This window comes from Tenrec ecaudatus, chromosome 9 (assembly GCF_050624435.1).
Source record: "Tenrec ecaudatus isolate mTenEca1 chromosome 9, mTenEca1.hap1, whole genome shotgun sequence".
Taxonomy (NCBI): domain Eukaryota; kingdom Metazoa; phylum Chordata; class Mammalia; order Afrosoricida; family Tenrecidae; genus Tenrec; species Tenrec ecaudatus.
Genome location: NC_134538.1, coordinates 44,076,830 through 44,099,233, shown reverse-complemented (window position 1 = coordinate 44,099,233; position 22,404 = coordinate 44,076,830). Strand labels below are relative to the sequence as shown.

At 44.2% G+C, this 22,404-nt stretch overlaps 1 non-coding gene across 1 annotated transcript; it reads right to left on the bottom strand.

Moving 5' to 3' along the window:
- Window positions 1-2,915: 2,915 nt before the first annotated feature.
- LOC142457421 (U2 spliceosomal RNA) lies at window positions 2,916-3,106 on the bottom strand. The gene has a single exon (XR_012786168.1). It is a non-coding gene; the product is annotated as a U2 spliceosomal RNA (small nuclear RNA).
- Window positions 3,107-22,404: the final 19,298 nt, after the last annotated feature.

Here is a 22,404-nt window from a genome sequence, read left to right as displayed (position 1 = left end):
TAAGAAGCTGACGCAATTGGTCATCACTAATTTCAGAAATCCTTTTGGAAATAGTATCATTCAATAAAGGAATTTCATTAATTTCTTCCCATACATTTTCCCATGAACTATTTCTGACATTTTAATTGCAGCAGGTAACACAATATTTTCTTCTATCATATAGGTTTTTTAAAATAGAAATTAAATAAGAAGTTCCATTATGAAAGTAAATAGTTTCCATTAACATTAACAAAATTTTGACACATTATTTTTCTTTAATTTTTAAGGCATTTTAAATATTCCTTTGGTTTATTGTAGTGTGCTGCATAATTGCTATTAAAAGGTAATTTTCATTTTGCTGGTTTCATGCTCTCCACAGCTAAAATTTCACTACAAATTAAACAAAGAGGCTTCTCCACACCATCACTATCATTAGAAGTAAATTCATATTGCAAAAAGGCTGCTACCTGTTTCCTTTCTCTTCTTAATTTGGGTGCACTCGACCCACTAGTGAAGACTTAGCTGCCGTATCATCAGTATTTTTCCATCTTCTGTCTAAATTTAGCCACTTACCCATAATAAAAATATTTTATCTTAAGATATAGCTAAATATTGCTAATGCTTTCTACCAACAGAAATGCACTTGCTTACTCCAAAATGTGCATAGTCCCCTTCCCCTGTCTTGACTTGACTTTCCCCTCAGCATCACTTATCTTTCTGGTAGGAGTGTCTGTTCATTTCGGGTGACCTTAGCATAATTTTGTTTGTCAGCAATTAAAGGTCATCTCCCACTCGCCCAATCTTGCACATCTGACCCCAGCTGAAGTGAGGCCTCCTCTGTCAAAGTGATTTTTGAGAAATGCATACAAAGAGGATGCTGCATTCCAACACGATGCAATCCAGGGATACACTCTACTCATATGATATGTATATGCTGAGGAGTGACAGTAGAAAAATATTAAAAGTCTGTCTGTCTGTTATTAAACTATTATGTCTCTGCAAGAAACCTTGCAATACACAACACAAAACTGTCTCGACTCTGAGTCGAGGTGCCTGTAGCAGCGCTTGGTGGCATTGCCTGGCGCGAGGGCACAACACGTGCAAAGTGAACGTGCTGTGTGCTCAGAACCAGGGCTGCAGTGTAGCCCGCAATACAACATGGATTAGCACTGCCTAAAACAGCTCAGACCCATTACGTGTTTGATTTTGGATTAAGTTTGGGTCATGGTGCATTCAGAAACTTTATATTGTTGCCAAATTTTCGTGACCCACGGGTTGAGATGTTTTCGACTACCTTGGGCCAGCCCCTGTGAAGGCTCAAGCTCATTTCCAACCCGGATCCTGAGAGGGTTCACTGCTCTCTTTATAACAATTGCTTCCCAGGACAGATGATCCCTTCAGGACCGGGGCTGAGAGTGGCGATACTGGGAGGCAGGTGTGGAAAGGGGGAGCCGATAACAAGGATCTACATATAACCTCCTCCCTGGGGGACAGACACCAGAAAAGTGGGTGAAGGGAGACATTGGACAGTGTAAGACATGACAAAATAATAATAATTTATAAATTATCAAGGGTTTATGAGAGAGGGGGGAGCGGTGAGGGAAGGGGGGAAATGAGGAACTGATACCAAGGGTTTAAGTAGAGAGCAAATATTTTGAGAATGATGAGGGCAACAAATGTACAAATGTGCTTGACACAATTGAGGTATGTGTGGACTGTGATAAGAGTTGTATGAGCCCCCAATAAAATGATTTTTAATTGCTTTCAAATTTATTTGACTGTGGCATTTTATATTCAGCCCTACGCAAATCACGCCACTAAAGCCAATGTATAATGAAACAATACTTATCATTATTGTGTGGGGCAAGTGCAAATAGTTTCTGTCCTGTTTTCTTTTTACCATGGCTCAAGACCTTCTAAATCAATTCATGACACCATGGTTTGAAAAAACTGATCTAGAAACCATCTTGATTTCTAGGTAAGCTGACCCCACTCTAAATCAGAGGGTCAAAGAAAAGGTCACAGAACTAAGAATCGAGAGACTGAGACTCCAGCCCCAGCATCCCTGCTTCCTGGCAGCAAGACCTCAATCCAGGGGCTTCTCCTCCCTGAAACCCTGATCACTTCCATCCATGCTGGTACAACCTGGAATCAGACAGGAAGTAGATAAGGTTCTCAAGGAGAATTGAAGGGACATAAGCATTAGTCGCTGGGTCAAACCCACCTGCCACTCCTCAGGAGAAAGTTGAGGTTATCTGTTCCTGTGAGGACCCGATATAAGCCAACATAAGTAAGAACAGATGGTAGGATGGCGGTCAGAGAGTCCAGAGATGAGAAGAGGAAGCATATGCGGGAACCTGGAGGGAGAGCTGTAGGAGGACCCCCCACAGAGCACAGCCAGTACCCTTTAAGATGTATCCATTGCTGGATGGATCAGATATCACATCTGATGAAGCAGAGGCAGTGTTGAGAGGGGGAGACCCCCTGTGAGGGGAATTAGCGAAAGAACTACAGCAATGACCTGGACATGATAACAGACTGAGCAGCATTTCTTTCTTGTACCCAAGGTCACCAGAGCCGGGCAACCTGAAGGCAGCCGACAACAACCCAGTTTCCATGGTGGTTGTCTCTGGGGGTCTTTGAATGGAAGGTACTGCAATAAATAAGGGATGAATTCCATAGCAGGGCTCCATCCATGGGGCGGACCCTCTAGGACTGGACAGAGGCAGTGGCCATCCACTTCTGGCAGTCAGGGGATCTTAGCAGAACCATGAAAGTTCAAGGTCCTGGGCCTGTTTCTATAGAGGAAAGCACTGGGATTTTCCAGAGGAACATAAAGAAAGGGTTGCTAACTTTTGGAATTCAGACTCTTGGAAGGATTTTATTTTAAGCAGGGAAAATGACACAGCAAAAGCTTTCTTTTTTAAAATCCCCCGAAGGGGTGTACCGTTCCTGAAAGTACTGCAATGCCAGGTCGATGCGTGGAGTGGACGGAGCAAGCTCCTATTCCAACTCCCTGCTCCAAAAATCCATTTAATCTATTGTCCTCAGATAGAGGACGTATCAGATATTAAACAGATAAGAACAGATACTACACTTGATCTTAGCCAAAAGGCTGAGAAGCGATTTAAAAAGGCTTTTTTTAAAAAGAAAGAATTCCATCTGGCAGCTCTGTGGAGGATAGAAGGGAGAGAGATGCTGGAGTCTGTGAGAAGGGATTAAATTGGAATGCCCTGACCACTTCAGTTCCCTGCTGGACTGTAGGTAGCAGGGCTTGGGGGATAGAGAAGTGTTTTCACCTTCAATTTCTGCAAATTTAACGAGCTCCCTTTCAGCAATAGTGAAAGAATCTAAACATCACCAGTTTCCAGATTGGTTTGTGGGGCTCAGAATGGAACTACGAATCTCCTTGCCCTTGGCCAAAAGCACACAAAGGAAAGTGTTTGAGAACAGATGAGATGGCTGCTTTAAAAAACATCACACACAGGTATCTGCAGAGGAAATTCATCCAATGTTTGTGGATTAAATTCCCCATCAGTCATCGAAGATTTAATTTTAATTAATGGAACAGACTGGTAGAATACCTTTGGTTTCACTAGGGGAAAGTATCTGAGTCTAGATTTGTTCAAGATGTGAGTATTTGCTTGGTGCAAAAGACCTAAGGAAGATGAGAAGCTCAAAGCTAGCTAAGTGTGAGTGTTGACCGACTCCCAGATTGCAATGTTTTATTGAACAATATTTAGTTCATTTGCCATTTGGGTGGAAAGCTTTTCATTCCAGCAGTACTCCCAATCAGCCCTCAGAAGGTACTCTGAACACCTTAATTAGCACCTATGAAAAGTGGCCCAAACTTGAACTACAAAAAGTGAAATAATAATTGGGGGATTTGCCATACTTCAAAGCAAAGCCCTTCCCTATCCCTAGTTGGCAAGGATGTCTGCTGGGTTTCATGAATGCTGCATGCCATGTGTAATTATGTTGAGTAATCACAGCTCTCCCAAGCTCCATGCCTGATGACAAATGGGCTGTGGCAGGCTCTTGTGGCAGGCTCTATTTCTGATCTTCGGGTGCAATTATTCAGTAAGTAGACTTTATGCTGTTTGGGCACATAAACATACATATTTATCACAACCCTTTGCAAATCTGACACCATATACTTGAAGACACTGTCCTATCTGTGGGTAACCAGTACTTCATGAATATTAGATTTCTGTCTTAATTTCACTACCGTGACTTTTTTCTTGGCAGGGAAAAGTCAAGACTCAATCATGTTCATGCCACTAGCAAGCAGCAGAACAAACTCCTGTTCCGGGCAGAAAGATGTTATCATGGAGGAGGTGAATTAGATCTTTCATCTACCTCTTTACCCTGACAGTCTCCTAGGTTCTCAATGAAACTCGCTAACACCTCGCCTCCCAGTCTCATTGTCCAAGACAAAAGCTACCAAGTCAACCTCAAGTCCCGGTGGCTCCATTGTGTGTCGAAGTAGACCTGTGCTCCACAAGGTTTGCTTTGGCAGCTTCTTTTAAAAGTAGATCACCAGCCCTTTCTCCCCAGGAGTCTCTGGATGGACTCAAATCACACTTTCCATTAAGAGCCGAGTGTCATCTGCCAACAACTGTAAGACACACTAACAAACTCATCACCATGGAGTCGATTCTAACTCATAGCGACTCTGTAGGTCCGAGTAGAACTGCCCCTTTGGGATTTCCAAGACTTTACATCTTTCCATGAACAGACAGCCTCATTTTTCTCCCACAGAGCACCTGGTGGGTGCAAATTACTGACCATGTACTGAGCAGGTCAGGGCTCTTTGCCCCACCCAGAGAGCAGTAAGTGATTCTTACTGAATGACACAGCAAAGATGTGCCAATGGCACGATGACTGGAGAATAAAAAACGATAAGGAAGTGGTGCATTGTCCAAAGGGCCCTGCTTGGCAGCCCAGCTGCAGTTCCTAAAGACACCAAACCCACTGAGAGATGTCTCTGTTGCCAAGATGGCTCCAAGAATGTTTTCTTACAACTAACAGACACTCAAATCTTCCCCCTAAATCAGGCACCTTCAACAGATAGAAAAGGAGACAGAATTTTTTTTAATTTAACAATTTATTAGGGGCTCATACAATTCTTATCACAGTTCATACATATACATACATCGATTGTATAAAGCACATCTGTACAGTCCCTGCCCTAATCATTTTTTTCTCCTCTTTTCTTTTTGTACATTTTATTAGGGACCCATACAACTCTTATCACCATCCATACATATACATACATCAATTGTATAAAGCACATCCATACATACCCTGCCCCAATCATTCTCAAAGCATTTGCTCTCCACTTAAGCCCCTTGCATCAGGTCCTCTTTTTTTTCCCCTCCCTCCCCTTTCCCCACTCCCTCATGTGCCCTTGGTAATTTATACCTCGTTATTTTGTCATATCTTGCCCTATCCGGAGTCTCCCTTCCCCCCTTCTCTGCTGTCCCTCTCCCAGGGAAGAGGTCACATGTGGATCCTTGTAATCAGTTCCCCCCTTCCAACCCACTCACCCTCCACTCTCCCAGCATCGCCCCTCACACCCTTGGTCCTGAAGGTATCATCCACCCTGGATTCCCTGTACCTCCAGCCCTCATATGGACCAGTGTACAGCCTCTGCCCTATCCAGTCCTGCAAGGTAGAATTCGGATCATGGTAGTTGGGGGGAGGAAGCATCCAGGATCTGGGGGAAAGCTGTGTTCTTCATCGGTACTACCTCGCACCCTAATTAACCCATCTCCTCTCCTAAACCCCTCTATGAGGGGATCTCCATTGGCCGACACTTGGGCCTTGGGTCTCCACTCTGCACTTCCCCCTTCATTTAATATGGTGTATATATATACATATACATATACACATATATACACACACTTATATCGTTGTTGGTTTTTTTTTGCATGATGCCTTATACCTGGTCCCTTGGCACCTTGTGATAGCACTGGCCGGTGTGCTTCTTCCATGTGGGCTTTTTTGCTTCTGAGCTAGATGGCCGCTTGTTCACCTTCAAGCCTTTAAGACCCCAGACACTATCTCTTTTGATAGCCGGGCACCATCAGCTTTCTTCACCACATTTGCTTATGCACCCATTTGTCTTCAGCGATCCTATCATGGAGGTGTGCAGTCAATGATATGATTTTTTGTTCTTTGATGCCTGGTAACTGATCCCTTTGGGACCACTCGATCACACAGGCTGGTGTGTTCTTCCATGTGGACTTTGTTGCTTCTGAGCTAGATGGCCGCTTGTTTATCTTCAAGCCTTTAAGACCCCAGTCACTATCTCTTTTGATAGCCGGGCACCATCAGCTTTCTTCACCACATTTACTTGTTCACACACTTTGGCTCCAGCCGTTGTGTCGGGAGAGTGAGCATCATAGAATTCCAATTTAATAAAAGAAGGTATTCATGCATTGAGGGAGTGTTTGAGTAGAGGCCCAAGGTCCTTCCGCCACCTTAATACTTGACCTATAAATATAGACACATAGATCTATTTCCCCATCTTCCTATATATATTTGCATGTACATGTCTTTGTCTAGACCTCCATGAATGCCCTTTGACTCCTAGCTCTTTCCTCCATCTCCCTTGACTTTCCTCCTGCCCTACTACCATGCTTCATTGCCACCTGGGCTAGAGTATACCTCTTCTCTAAGCAACCTTACCCTTGATCATTTCCCACCATGCCTGCCACTCCCCCTTCTCTACCATTTGGGGTCCCATGTTTTTCCCTTGTCCCTGGGTTTGTTAACACCACTTCCTTACCCCCCTACCCCCCCACCCCAAGTCCCCCCGGACAGAATTTTTTAAAGAAAAAGAAACATTGAGGGAATTAAGCAGTTGAACTCTGGGAGATGGTCCAGGGCTAGGCTAGGCCCTGATAGCTCCATCACTGTCTTCTGAAAAACTTCTACCCCATCAGGTAGCCTTGAATTCATTCGGTTCCCATTAGATGAGCACTGCCTATCTACCAAGCATGGCGTTAAACACTGACAAACAAAGATGAATTAGACGATCTGTCAGCCTGTGAGTCATTCATTTTATAATCATTAATTTACTGGTCTTCTCCTGGGTGACAAACACGGCCATGTTCTGGGTTTACAGTGAAGAACAAACCAGATGCGGACCTATACCCATGATGCTGAAAGTTTGTGTGGGTAGATGTGTGATTGTGTTTTTATTTGTTTGGTGACTAATTAAAAATTTTGCTAAGTATTATCAAATCAAGGAACTATATTTCACAGCAAGAATAACAGGAAAGATCTGATCTAGCCTGAAACATCAGAAAAGGTCATTGTGAAGAAGTGGCACTTGAACTGAGATGTAAAGAGTGGGATGAACATTCTACGCACTAGGGAAAGAGGTATAAAGACTTTGACATAGCAAGAGTTTGACATGTCCAAGGAGGCACTGCCAGAAGGACTCTGCTGGGGCAGAGGCCATGAGGAAGGGTGGCAAGAGATGGAATGGGAAGGTGGTAGAGCCTGACTAAGGAGGGTAAGCTGGAATTCAAAGACCCCACCGAGAATGGCTTTCATGGAAAGAAGCCATTGAGTCTGTAACCTTCCATGGGAATTTTTAAGAAGTGATGTGTCAGTTCTCTGGCTTCACAACTCAAGTCTGAACTCATTGCCATCAAGTTGATCCCAACCATAGCAACCCTGTAGAACGTCTCCCTATTTCTGAGGCTGTAAATCTTTTATTTTTATTATTTTCTTAAATTTTAATAAATCATTTTATTGAGGGCTCTTACAGCTCTTATAACATTCCATGCATCAATTGTGTCAAGCACATTTGTACATAGGTTCCCATCATCATTTCCAAACATTTTCTTTCTACTTGAGCCCTTGGTATCAACTCCTTTTTTGACTGCTTCCTCCCCCGATCCCTCCCACCCTCTTGAATCCTTGATAACTTACAAATTATTTTCATGTTCATATTTTATACCATCCACTGTCTCCCTTCACCCATGTTTCTGTTGTTCATCCTGCTGGGCGGGGCAGGGGGCAGTTGTTGTATGTCCATCATTGTGATCAATTCCTCCTTTCTCCCCTTCTCTCCCAGCTTCCCCCTGCCCTCATTGTATCGCTACTTTTATTTTTTGACCTGAGCGATTTATCTGTCCTGGATTCTATGTATTCGGAGCTCTTATCTGTACCGGTGTACATTCTCTGGTCTAGCCAGATTTGTAAGGTAGATCTGGGGTCATGATAGTGGGGGGAGGAAGCATTAAAGAATTAGAGGCATGTTGTATATTTTGCTGGTGCTGTACTGCATCCTGGCTGGCTCATCCCTTCCATGTGACCCTTCTGTGAGGGGATGTCCAATTGTCTACAGATGGGCTTTGAATCTCCAGTCCAACTCCCCTCATTCACATAGAAATGGTTGTTTATTTGGGGTCTTCTGATGCCTGATACCTAATCCCATCAATACCTTGTGATCAAACAGGCTGATGTGTTTCTTCCATGTGGCTTTGTTGATTCCCTGATAGATGGCCGCTTGTTTAAGTTCAAGTCTCTACGACCCCAATGCTATATCTTGTAATAGCCAGGCACCATAACTTTCTTCACCACATTAGCTCATACCCCCATTTTGTCTTCATCAATCATGTTGGAAAGGTGAGCATCACAGAATGCCAGGTGATTAGGACAAAGTGTTCTTGCATTGAAGGACAACTAATACCTAACCTATAAATATATGTACATAGACCTATACCCCTGTCGTTATATATTAATAAATTTATACATGTACATGCCTATGTTTATACCTCTATAAATATCTTTTGCCTGCTAGTTCTTTCCTCTATTTCCTTTTACTTTCCTCCTGTCTCACTATCATGTTCGACCTTCATTCAGCTCTCTGTACTTCAAGGCTATAAATCTTCATAGGAGTAAAAAGCCTCATGATTTTCCCTTGGACTAACTGGTGGGTTTGAACTGCTGATCTTGTGCTTAGCAGCCCAAAATATAACCCACTACACCACCAAGACCCCTCTGGCTTCACAACTCACTGCCATCCTGTCAATTCCGACTGAAGGCAATGCTGTGGGACAAAGTAGAACTGGCCCTGTTCATTTCTGAGACTGTACATCTTTATGGAAGTAGAACGTTTCATCCCTCTCTGGTGGCTTCACAGAGGGGATGGAGAATCACCGCCATCCGCATCACCTGCTATAAGCCGGCTTCTAGGAGGCCGGGGTCTGACATGCCTCCGCCCTCCAACTGTCCTTGTCATTTCGAATACCAGCCATCCCTCCCACAGCACTCTCTAGCCTCTGTGCTGGTCATTCCCTGTCATGGCCACACAGAGCTCACAGACAACATTCAAGATTATGGGAGTTGTTAATAGGCTACAAATGCTCAGGATACAATTATTTAGCAGGGACTGCCTGCAGGCAGGCCTCTCTCTGGTCTTTGGTCTCTCAGCTACAGGGTCCCTTAGCCTCTACCCTGCTCATGCAATGTGACAAAGTTCTTCAGGGATGACAATAAATGCAAAAGGGCATGCCACTCCACTGCAAGCCTCAGTTCAAAGCCACTCAGCTCTAGCTCTGAGAATCAGCAAACCTAGCTCCTCTAATTATATGCTTGGCGAAATCTCATTCCACTAGGCAACCAATGGCACTCAGCTTGATTTCCTCCATGGGCTGGGAAGTCCACTGCCATGTCTCATTCTTTGACTCTTGATTCTGCTGCATCATTCCTCTGTCACTCATTGACTGCCCCTCCTGGATCAAGGAGTTTCAATACACAGGGATCTCAAGGTCCAAAGGACTCGTTTCTGGCTCTTTTCAATGGACAGAGGTTAATAAGATCCTCCCCCAACACCTTCTTATTCTGAGATGGTTCATTTTATACCCAACAAGATGGCAGTCACAATCAGCAGTCACTCATAACTGAATCCTATCAGCATCTCCCCACACATGGTCCCTTGGTCTCTACCCTGACTGAGACCCATCAGGAAGAGGTTTGGTGGGAATAACAAAGACCATGGCTAGAAATGCCGTGTTAAATAATTCACTGTGCTGAAGAAAATGGTCATGATGTTCTCTAACGTCTAACTGAAATGAAGTTGTCTCTGTGACTTTGCCATCAATAGAAACCACAGGTGTTTTCGAGTCACATTACAGTTGCTGCAAATTTAGTGCGATATCATTTATACCCACTACTACATTGAAATTAGCACAATGACCATAACCGCACCCATATCCTTTCTGTAGTGTGGTGCCAAAGAAAGACAGGAAGACATTGAATTGGCTCCCAGATCTTGGACACCAAAAGTGAAAGCATGACTGCGGACCCCTGTCAAATACGATTCATGACCAGACAAAGGAGGCGAGGCAATGTGCTCTGCTAAAGGAAATGAGGTTTGGAAGGGAGCCAAACCAAATGAGTCTGAATGAGAATCCTGGATTGGTGGAGGAAGAAGGGGCAATTGAGCAGGGTCACCAGGGCACCGCAGAGCCTTACAAGCCCCAGACAATGTCACCACCCCCTGTGTCTCTCGTAAGCCTTCATTGAAGAGGAGTTTTTCCAAAAAAGGTATTATCATGTGACACAGGTCAAAGCCTCTAGAAAGGTTTGTGGGAGTGATGCTTGGATCCAAAGGGGAGCCAGAGGTATCCAACACAGCAGATGCATCAACTGTAAGCCTACACAGCAGGTGCTTTCTCGGTACCACCTCTTACTACTGCTCCTGGACTGAGTGCAGTAAAGTTTCCCCAATGTCACTGAAGGAAATGGGTACACAGGTTGCTACTTGGAACAGTTTTGCATCTAGGCCTATGGTCCTTCTTGAACCCTCAAGCCATATGAAGATTCCTCGAACGGGACTCCAGGCTACTCCTTTCCACTAGACAGTGCAGAGAAAGTTGGAACAGAGAACTAGAGAGTGATCCAGTTGCTTGTTCATATGGTGGAAGTATTAGACACCTTGGTCTCTACCACACATTCTTTCGGCCTTCCTGAAAGCTTTACCCACCCAAACAGATCAGGAAACAGAGTCTTAAGAAGGTAAATACCATGTCTATAAACTTAGACAATGCATCGTCTCATGTGCAGCAGGCCTCATGACCCTCCAGAGGGCTGCGTTTGATCTCTTGGGAGGGTTGAGTCAGAGGACTAGAGTCCCTGTGAATGTTCCTGCTTTTAGTAACTGCACACTACCTACCCGCATCTTATTCTAGCCTTTCTTCTCAGCCAGAGGGACACAAAAGAAGAGGCAGTGCTTCAGAAAGCAGACATCCTAACCCAAGCCCTCCAAGTTCTCTACCTGTTGAACAGAGCTGATGAAGATACGAAGTTGTTCAGTAGATGGTCTGTCAAAAAGCACATCAGCGAATTTAGGAAGGGCCACAGGTTGGGAGACAAGGCTAGATGAGGATGAGGTTTCTGATGACAGTGATGAAGTTTGTGACAACCTCGCCCTTTCTCAGATGACTGGATCATGAAGAGAAGCCTTCATTTTTTCTGAGCATAGTGACAGATGGAAGTGCAAGGAACTAAAATGATGGAGGATAGAGTAAAGGTCCTAAGTTGAAATGCTATGTGTCCTGGAAGATAGAAGAGATGAGACAGAAGGGAGGGGACCAATATGCCTGTGGAGCCCACCCCATTTAGGAGAGAGGGTCATGGTGTAGGTTTCTCAGAGGGGTTCCCCCTGTTCCTGCTTCTCAATGCTGAAAGAATTCACGGGGCAGAAGCATTTTTGTAAATCTAAGTAACTTTTAGGAGGGAAAGGGAAGTTTCAGGTAATACACTACAATCTGAATGTGCTACATGCAGATACACATGCTATCTCTAGAAAGTATGGAAGGCCTCATGGTGTGCGGGGAGAGTTCACAACTGAAAATGGCCGCTTTGGAGGAGTTTGAAAAACCACGTGGGAAAATGGCTGGTTAAGAGGAGGCCCAGAACCCCAGCGAGAAGTGCTGGGACCCAAGGAGAGCACCTGCCGAAAGAGAGCAAGCTGTGGAACTGGACAGGGGGCGAGGACGTGTGCATGCGTGCTTCACCTAAGGGAGAGACCCGGCCCTCCAAACTGAAAGAGAGGGCACCTGTCCTCCATTTCTGCTTCTTATCCCCTCCTACCTATACATGGCAGTGAAGACCCAATGTGACCAGCTTTCTGATTTTTAAAAAAGACCTGAGAGATCTGTTCATTCATGTGATAGCTCCTGGTTTTTGAATGCTGGCAATGAATTCCAATTATAAAACAAACAAACCCTATGCAAGGTGTGTGTGTTTGCACCTGAGAGCTGGATGTAGAGGCCACCATGGGGTCACCTGTGAGACTGGACTCATTCCCAAAGGGATTCCTGGTACCTTGGGCCCAGTGTCAGGATCCAGAGCCTCTTTTTGGGGAAAAGGCGCCCAGGTTCAGACTTGTTTTTAAAAGCTGATTGTAAATGAGCTGGAAAAGAGAGGAATAAAAACAATTACGGTCACTCTAAGAAAGCATTTCTAGTCCATGGATCATTTACTATTGATCATCGAAACACATGCAAGTGTGCATGCCCTATGGCTGACTTTCAAACCTCTGTATCTTTGGAGTTTTTGATTTACTTAGAAGCACTATAATAAGCAGCACATGACAATTACTCCCTTCAGTACTCCCTGTAATCAAGATAAATTATCTTGCTATTGATGCAAATGGGATAGGAAAACCTAGAGTTCTCTAGAGGAGGATAAACTCCACATTATGCTCACCACATTTGAATTTTGCAGCAAAATCATTTTGGGGTCAATCAAAAACTTATTCTCCCAAACTTTTATTGTCATTCATCCTAAGTCACCTCCAGAAATAATTAACAAACCATACCAACAAGTTAGTGTTTAGCCTAGCAGTGAATTGTTTTGCTTTTATCACTTACCCCTTATAGAGCACTATGCCCTCAGACCAGGGGCATCATTTGACACTCACAGGTGTATTATTACAAACACATTTACATATTGTTCATATTGATTTACAATTCCTTTCCTTCCACTGCCAAACCAAAATGGAAAGTACAATTAACCATATAGGAGTTTTTGTAAACCCAGTCAATTCAATTTGCATTCTCTCCCCTTTTATTTCTCCCTCTTCTTTTTTTTAAATACTTTTATAGGGGGCTCTTAGATCTCTTATCACAATCCATACATTCATCCAGCGTGTCAAACACATTTGCATATATGCCACCATCATCATTTTCAAAGCATTCTCTTCCCACTTGAGCCCCTGATATCAATCCCCCCCATTTATTCCCTCTCCCTACCCGACCCACACTCCCTCACGAACCCTTGATAAGTTACGGATTATTATTTTCATATCTTACATTGTCCTCCATAGCCCCTCATCTACTTTTCTGTTATTCATCCCCCTGGGAGGGGGTTCTAGATTGATCCTTGTGATCAATTCCCCCTTTCTCCCCCCACCCTCCCCTAATCCTCTTGGTATCTCTGCTCTCCTTGTTTGTCCTGAGGGGTTTATCTGTCCTGGATTCCCTGTGTTTCAGGCTCGTATCTGTAGCAGTGTGCATTCTCTGGTCTAATCTGATTTGTAAAGTAGAATTGAGGTCATGATAGTGGGAGGAAGGAAGCATTAAAGAGACAGAGGAAAGTTTGTATTTCATCCGTGCTGTACTGGCTCATGTCTTCCCTGGGACCTCTCTGTGAGGGGATGGCCAGGTGCTTTGCATTTCCTAGCTAATGTCTCTTTCCCCAGAAAGGGGCCTTCCACGGTGGTCCTTGTTCTTCCTGCCCTCCGCCCAAGCTTTCTGCAGGCCAGTGGGGCGCCCCCAGGGCAGACCCCTCCAGGCAACCTTGAAGCTTTTCGTGTACCTAACTTCTCCTGTGCTGCTGCGGTTTAATTTGTTTTCTTCTTACTCCACATCTTCATTACAAAAGCTCCTTCTTTTCAGCCATCTTTCAGTCATATCTTCCCAAGTGACTTCTCAGTTTCAGTTCACCCAATCCTCCCCCTGCCAAGAAGAAAGGCTGCGGGGAGGAAGGAGGAGAGGAGACAGGAGAGCGAGGGAGCAGCTTCATCAGCTAACACTCCCTTGAAATCACAGTGGTGAGCCCTGTGCGGTAGGAGTGTGAGTGATCTTATTTTATTGTGTTCTCTGTTTTGGGGGATTTTACCACTTGTTGTCAGTGAAGATATGCGCTTGGTCAGTGTCCCTAGAAAAAAAGAGTGCAGCAAAAGTTTGTTTCTTCGCACTTGACTGGAGGAGCATTCCCGGGAAAGCGAAAGTGCGTGTAGAAATCCAGACCCATTGCCATCAGTTGGAGGCTGTGGCAGGGAAGGTTGGGTGGAAATGGAAAGCTAATAACGGTGAGTGCCAGAATGAAGACAATGCACCTCCCCCCAAACTATCATGATCCCAGTTCTACCTTACAAATCCGGCCAGACCAGAGCATGTACACTGGTACAGATAGCAACTGAAAACACAGGGAATCCAGGGCACTCTGGACCCCTCAGGATCAGTGGTGAGAGTGGCGATACCAGGAGGGTGGAGCGAAGGTGGGATAGAAAGGGGGAACTGATTACAAGGATCTACATATAACCTCCTCCCTGGGGGATAGAAAACAGAAAAATGGGTGAAGGGCGATGTTGGACAATGTAAGATATGACAAAATAATAAATTATCAAGGGTTCATGAGGGAGTGGGGAGCTGGGAGGGAGGAGGAAAAATTAGGAGCTGATGCCAGGGGCTTAAGTGGAGAGCAAATATTTTGAGAATGATGAGGTCACCGAATGTACAAATGTGCTTTAAACAATGGATGTATGGATTATGATGAGCTGTATGGGCCCCAAATAAAATGATTTTTAAATGAAGAAAATGTTCTAGAACTGACTGTAGTGATGATTGTACAACTCTTCTTGATATGAGTAAATTATTGAATTGTGTGATTTTTTAATTATTTGCCAATAAAACTGTTTAAAAAATTGATCGGCTCATAGAGACCCCAGAGAATAGCCTAGCACTTCCCCACAGGGCTTTCCAGACAACCATATTTACAAAAGCAAACAGCACATCATTCTCCTACAGCGTAGCTGCACCGCCAGGGCCCCATAAACATATCCCAAATGGTGTGAGCTGTTCCCAGCTTCACCAGAAAACGTGCCTGATTACTCGCACACTTTCCTCACTCTTAACTGCTTCTCACCCGAGAAATTTGCAACGCTGGCTGCCACGCACTGCCAGAAACCCCTCACCTTCATTACAAGTTTGATTTTGAATTAATTTTTGGTCGTGGCATATTCAGAAGCCTTTTACTCTCGCCAAATTGTTCACAACCCCGCATCCAGTTAGGGGATCCCCAGATGGGGTTGCAGCCCACAGCTTAAGAAGCTTTGACTTGGAACATATCCAGAATGGCCACCGGGAACGATGTCACTTGCTGGTGCCTTTGTCTCTCCTGTTGGCTTGCTAACTGCCCCACAGGTGCAGCTCATGCTACCCAGCTCCTTGGGCAGCCCCTGGAGAAGCCCGGGCGTCTTCCATGCGTGGGCCCATGTGGTGCCCAAGAGAAGCCAGCCCTCCTTCTCTCCCTGCCATGCACAGGGACCCTCGGCCTGCAGAGCTGACAGTGGGAGCAGAAGCAGGAGCCAGGGCTTTGTGAGCACACTCGTAGCCTGAGCTATTTCCAGGGTTGCTCCAGCCAGGAAACAAGGCACACAGCCAAAGCCCACTGATCACATTTACTTCTATCTAAAACAGGTCATTACACTGGAGATCCCCTCATAGAGGAGTTTAGGAGAGGAGATGGGTCCGTCAGGCTGCGATGTAGTCTGATGAAGAACACAGCTTTCCCCTAGATCCTGGATGCTTCCTTCCCCCAACTACCATGATCCGAATGCTACCTTGCAGGACTGGATAGGGCAGAGGTTGTACACTGGTGCATATGGGAGCTGGAGGCAGAGGGACTCCAGGGTGGACGATACCTTCAGGACCAGGGGTGTGAGGGGCGAGGCTGGGAGAGTGGAGGGTGAGTGGGTTGGAAAGGGGGAACTGATTACAAGGATCCACATGTGACCTCTTCCCTAGGAGATGGACGGCAGAGAAGGGGGGAAGGGAGACTCCATATAGGGCAAGATATGACAAAATAACAATCTATAAATTATCAAGGGCTCATGAGGGAGGGGGGAGCAGGAGGGAGGGGAAAAAAGAGAGGACCTGATGCAAAGGGCTTAAGTGGAGAGCAAATGCTTTGAGAATGATTGGGGCAGGGAATGTACGGATGTGCTTTATACAATTGATGTATGTATATGTATGGATTGTGATGAGAGTTGTATGAGTCCCTAATAAAATGTAAAAAAAAAAAAAAGAAGAAAATGATTAGGGCAAAGAATGTACAGATGTGCTTTATACAACTGATATATGTATAGGTATGGATTGTGATAAGAGTTGTATGAGCCCCTAATAAAATGATTTTTAAAAAACAGGCCATTAAATTTAAATGTATCGATCCCTTTAGTCTTTTCTTATTGTTGGTCTGTTCCAACTCCTTTACATCCCAGGTCCAAACTAGACACAGTGCTTTGAGACAGAGGTTGTAAACCGCAAAGCCCACAGGGGCCAGACCAGTAGCATCAATAGCGACACGCGCTCAGAGGCAGCCATGCCAAGTGCAAGGGCTGTGGCATGTGGATTCGTTCATAGCTGCTCGGCTCCAGCCTAGCACTGTCACAGCTCATGTCTACTCTCCAAAGATTTTAAATTGAAAATCAAGACTGGTCTAGATTATCTTTTATTTTATGGTTGAGATCAAATAAAAGTGCCTGGTTCAAATATTTTGGATCAAATAAAGCACGTCAGTTGACACTAGATTTTTATCTAGCTGACCATCAACCTGTGACATTTGTTTTTAAAAGGACACTGTCAAACGTAGAATAACTTCACTTGTCCAGGCTTTGCATTGCCCCTAAATACTATTTCATACTTACTAAGCATGTTGCATGTACATAACATTATTCAATGTAATGCATGGATATCCTTCTTAATTTTCAGTACACTATTATTCTATATTGATCACATTGCTCATGTCAGGTCATCTTGGCTCAAAGCAGAGAATACCAGAAAGATGCTTACTTGCATTCCATTGACTATGAAAAGGCATTTGACTTCATGGATCATAATAAGCTGCGGAAAACCTTGAAAACAATGGGAATTCTAAAACACTTCATTGGGCTCATGTGGAACTTGTACGTGGATCAAGAGGCAGTGTGAAAACAGGTCAAGGGGATATTGCATGGTTTAAAATCGGGACAGTTGTGCAGCGGGGTTGCCTCTTCTCACCGTACTTGTTCAATCTACATGCTGAGCAAATATCCGGAGAGCTGACCTTTATGAAGAAGAGTGCAGCATCACAATTGGGGGAAGGCTTACTAAGAACCTGGATAAGCAGATGACACACGTTTACTTGCTGAAAGTGAGGAGGAACTGAAGCACTTGCTGATGAAGATCAAGGATTGCAGCCTTCAGTATGGATTGCAACTCAGTGTAAAGAAGGCCAAAATCCTCACAACTGTACCAGGAGGTGACATCTTGATAAATGGAGTAAAGGTTGAAATTGTCAAGGATTTTGTCTTACTTGGAACAACAATAAATGCTCGTGGAAGCAGCAGCAAGAGATAAATGCGATGTATTACAGTAGTTAAATCAGCTGCACAAAACCTTGCTACAGTACTGAAGAGCAAGGATGTTTCTTTAAGGACTAAGGTGCCTGACCCAAGCCATGGTACCCTCCACTGCATCATATGCATGTGGAAGTTGGACACTGAATAAGGAAGGACTAAGAAGAATAGATGAACTTGAATTGTGGTGCTAGAAACTAATATTGAAAGCACTATGGCCAAAAAAAGGTAAAACGGGCCTGTCTTAGAAATAAGGCCAGAGTGCTCATTAGAAGCAAGGATAGCAGGACTTCATCTTACATATTTTGGACATATTATCAGGAGAGACCAGGCTCTAGAGAAGGACATCATGTTGAGTGACGTGGAGGGATGGCAAAAAAGAGCAAGGTCCTCAAGGAAAGGTATTGTCACAGTAGTTGTCTCAATGCGCTCAGGCGTAGGATCAATTGTGAGGACAGTACAGGGCCATGCAGCATTTAATTCTGTTTTGAATAGGGTCACTATGGGTAGGAGCCAATTCAATGGCACCTCCCAACAATAACAACACTATCACCCTCACTAGACTACTTGTCTGTCAGTTGGTTTTACTGAGCTGTAAATTAACCAAAAAGTGTCCCTACCCATAATGTGCACAGAAATCCAATCTCTAGATATACTATCTTTTTTAAGAAAGAAAGAAAATAACTTTGTTGAGAAGCCCTGAGCAAGGATCCAAGAAGATTCCTAGGCTCTTTAAATACCTAGATATTTTCAGAATTACAGGGAAACAGAGAGGTAATTTATACATATTCACAAAAAATGGTGAGGTAAGACAAGGGATTGGGTGAATTTATGTGCGCTTCCATTTGTTAAAGAGCTATGTAATTTTTAACTTACTGTGCAGGTATTCAGAAAGCACTGGGGTTTGGGCTCCAGGAAACCAGGAAGTATGCCTGAAGGGTTTAATAAATCTGACATTAATCCAAGTTGCAATCAAGATATGTTGGTAATTATTGATTATTGGAATGTAAATGTGGCAAGCAAAGATGAAGGATAACTCAAAACTCACTTCTATCTAGTCAATGCCAACTCATAGTAACCCTTAGGATAGGGTAGAGTTCTCCTTGTGGGTTTCTGAAATTATAACTCTTTCTACAAGAAGAGAAAGGCCTAAAGCTGCTGTTTGGGACAGCTAGTGGTTTTGAACTGCTAACCTTGTGGACTGCACCCCAACACATAACCACTACACCACCAAGTCTGGTTTAAAAATAAGGCCTTGATGATAGAAATTATGCCAGAGAGCACATGATAAAACTTTATAAGATCAATCACTTATTCACTGCGATTACTTTTGTTCAACAACATAAATGACAGCTATGCATGCGGGTTCTTCCAGATGGAATAAACAAGAATCAAGTAGACTACATCTGTGGAAAGAGACAATGGAAGGGCTCAATATCATCTGTCTGAATAAAATCAGGGGCCAACTACATCAAACTTATTCCTGAAACAGTCTCTAAATTTAGGTTGGAACTTCCATATGGACAATTCATGGAAGTTTACACTGAACTTAAACAAAATCAAAACAAGTCAGGAAAGCCAAATTATAGTATTGAATCCATTCTATTTAAATCAAAGACTATTTCAAGAATGGATTCAACACATTGGATACTAATGACAGAAGACCACACAACTTGTGAGATGGCATCAAGGCCATCACACATACAGAACTGGAAAAGTCATTAAAAAGAAAGAAAAGATCAAAGCAGATGTCAGAAGAATCTCTGAAACTTGCTTTAGAACAAAAGAAGCAAAAGCGGTAGGAGAAATGATGAAGCAAAAGAACTGAACAACCACATGGCCAGCCCCACTATGAGATATGATGTCCCTCACTGACCCATGGCCCTGCAGGGGATAGCATTGGAGACACAGTGTGGGAATTGTGCCAAAACTGATCCCACCACACCGAGACAAAGCACTGGGGGAGTGCAGCAGAACAACAAGGGAATGGAGCGACAAGGTCCCCAGGGAATGCTGAAAATGGACTTTGGGGCCAGGGCATGGTGCCCCAACAGACTGGACTGGAGAACACTCCTAAAGGCCAACAAGCAATCCTTGAACTAACTACAAGCTTTTCTTTCTTGATGTCTTTTGTTTTGTTCTTTGTCAGTGGTTTGTTGTTGTTGTTTTGTTGTATACTGTTGCTTGGCTTTCCTCTGTCTTTCCTCTGTTTCTGTGCATGTTATTATCTCCACAGGTCTGTCTAAATAAGATAGGCAGGATGAAGTATCAGGAGGAAAAACAACAGGACCGACAGTTCCGGGGGGACTTGGGATAGGGGGACGTGGGAGTAAGGAAGTGGGGTTAACAAACCCAGGGACAAGGGAACAACAAAGGGTCCAAATTGGTGGTGAGGTGGGAGGGGGAGGCCTGGTAAGGAATGATCAAGGGTAAGGCAACGAAGAGATATAGCTATAACCCAGGTGGAGATGGAGCATGATAGTGGGGCAGGAGGAAAGTCAAGGGAAGTAGAGGAAAGAGCTTGGAGGCAAAGGGCATTTATAGAGGTCTAGACAAAGATATGTACATATGCAAATATATATATGAGGGTGGGGAAATAGATCTATGTGCCTATATTTATAGGTTTAGTATTAAAGTGGTGGAAGGACCTTGGGCCTCTACTCAAGCATCCCTCAATGCATGAATACTTTCTTCTATTAAATTGGCATTCTATGATGCTCACCCTCCCGACACAACCACGGAAGCCAAAGCAAGTGAACAAGCAAATGTGGTGAAGAAAGCTGATGGTGCCTGGCTATCAAAAGAGATAGCGTCTGGGGTCTTAAAGGCTTGAAGGTAAACAAGCAGCCATCTAGCTCAGAAGCAACAAAGCCCACATGGAAGAAGCACACCAGCCTGTGCAATCACGAGGTGTGGAAGGGATCAGGTATAAGGCATCATCAGAAAAAAAAAAATCTTACCACAGTGAATGAAGGAGGAAGCGCAGAGTGGAGGCCCAAAGCCCATTTGTCAGTCACTGGATATCACCTCACAGAAGGGTCTAGGGGAGGAGATGAGGCAGTCAGGGTGCGATGTAGCACTGATGAAGAATACAGCTTTCCTCCAGTTCCTAAATGCTTCCTCACCCCCAACTACCATGATCCGAATTCTACCTTGCAAGTCTGGATAGAGCAGAGGTTGTACACTGGTGCAGATAGGAGCTGGAGGCACAGGGAATCCAGAGCGGATGATCCCTTCAAGACCAGGGGTGTGAGTGGCAATACGGGGAGGGTAGAGGGTGAGTGGGTTGGAAAGAGGGAACCGATTACAAGGATCTACATGTGACCTCCTCCCTGGGGGACGGACAACAGAAAAGGGGGTGAAGGGAGACGTCGAACAGGGCAAGATATGACAAAATAATAATTTATAAATTATCAAGGGCTCATGAGGGAGGGGGGAGCAGGGAAGGAGGGTCAAAAAGAGGACTTGATGCAAAGGGCTTAAGTGGAGAGCAAATGGTTTGAAAATGATTAGGGCAAAGAATGTACAGATGTGCTTTATACAATTGATGTATGTGTGGATTGTGATAAGAGCCTTATGAGCCCCAATAAAAAGATTTTTTTAAAAAAGATTAGACCTTTGCTTGAGTTTAGGGTTAGGGTTACTGGTAGCTTTAGGTTTAAGGGTAATGGTAGGGCTCGGTTTAGACCTAGGGTTATGATGAGTGTTAGGGACATTTAAGTTTTGAATCCACACAGGTGAACTTGTGTGGGAAACAGAACCTGGGAAAGAGTGCATGCGGACAAATTCTCAACATTCATATGTTAAGGGGTCTTCGAGGCCAGGGCTTCTGAGAAGGGAACCTTCACAATCGTAAACTGGAGATATGTTCCAATAACATTCTCCTAAAAAGTAAGTCATTCCCCTCAATGTCCTCCCATAATAATGCCAAATTTAAGGAGATGTTTGCAAACACATGGTCACTTACTAGGTGCTTGCAGGTCAACTGCTTGAAGGCTATCTGCCTGAAGGGTGTCTGTCATCAAGAGCAATCAGACCCTATTGTCTGCCCCACCCTAAGTACAGCCCACTCCCTTCTGATAAGGATCATAGATGATTCCCCTGGAGGAAAACTCAAAGACACCTAAGGTCAAGCCAGCTCAGAGACGACCAAGTTTAGGCTGCCACCTTGACTACAGTCCATCCATCTTGTTACATATGTACCGTCTATGTATCTTCCTGTCACATGTATACCTCTAGTCCCTCCCTTTCCTATTGTGTGTATACACCTAGCTCATCCCCATCCCCATTACGTGTATGTCTCCAGTACGATCCCTTCCTGCTATGGATGTGTTTACCATGGTTTGCATGCCGGAGATTATATAAACTCATGTGATCACATTACACTCTCTCTAAGAACCAGGACCTACAAATCAAGCCTGTCTCCTCTGAAATGTAGGGTTCCTATGTAATGGCAGCTCTGTAACACAAGATCCATGTTAAACCAAAATTTTATTTACCCCAGTGTGTTAGGCAGGGATCTCTAGAGAAACAAAATCAGGACACTTGTGATTAGATAGATAGATAGATAGATAGATAGATCGATCTATGTAGTGAGAGGGAGTATAACAGCTAGTTAGCCCACACAGCAGTACAGAGGGCTCAGTTCAACTCACTTTCTTTGAACAGTTAATATACTGATAGCCCTACAATTCACAAGGGCTGCAGGTCCAAGGTCAAGGAAGCAAACAGCGGCATCTGCTCTCAGGCAAGACAGGTAGAGTTTGCCCACTGACAGC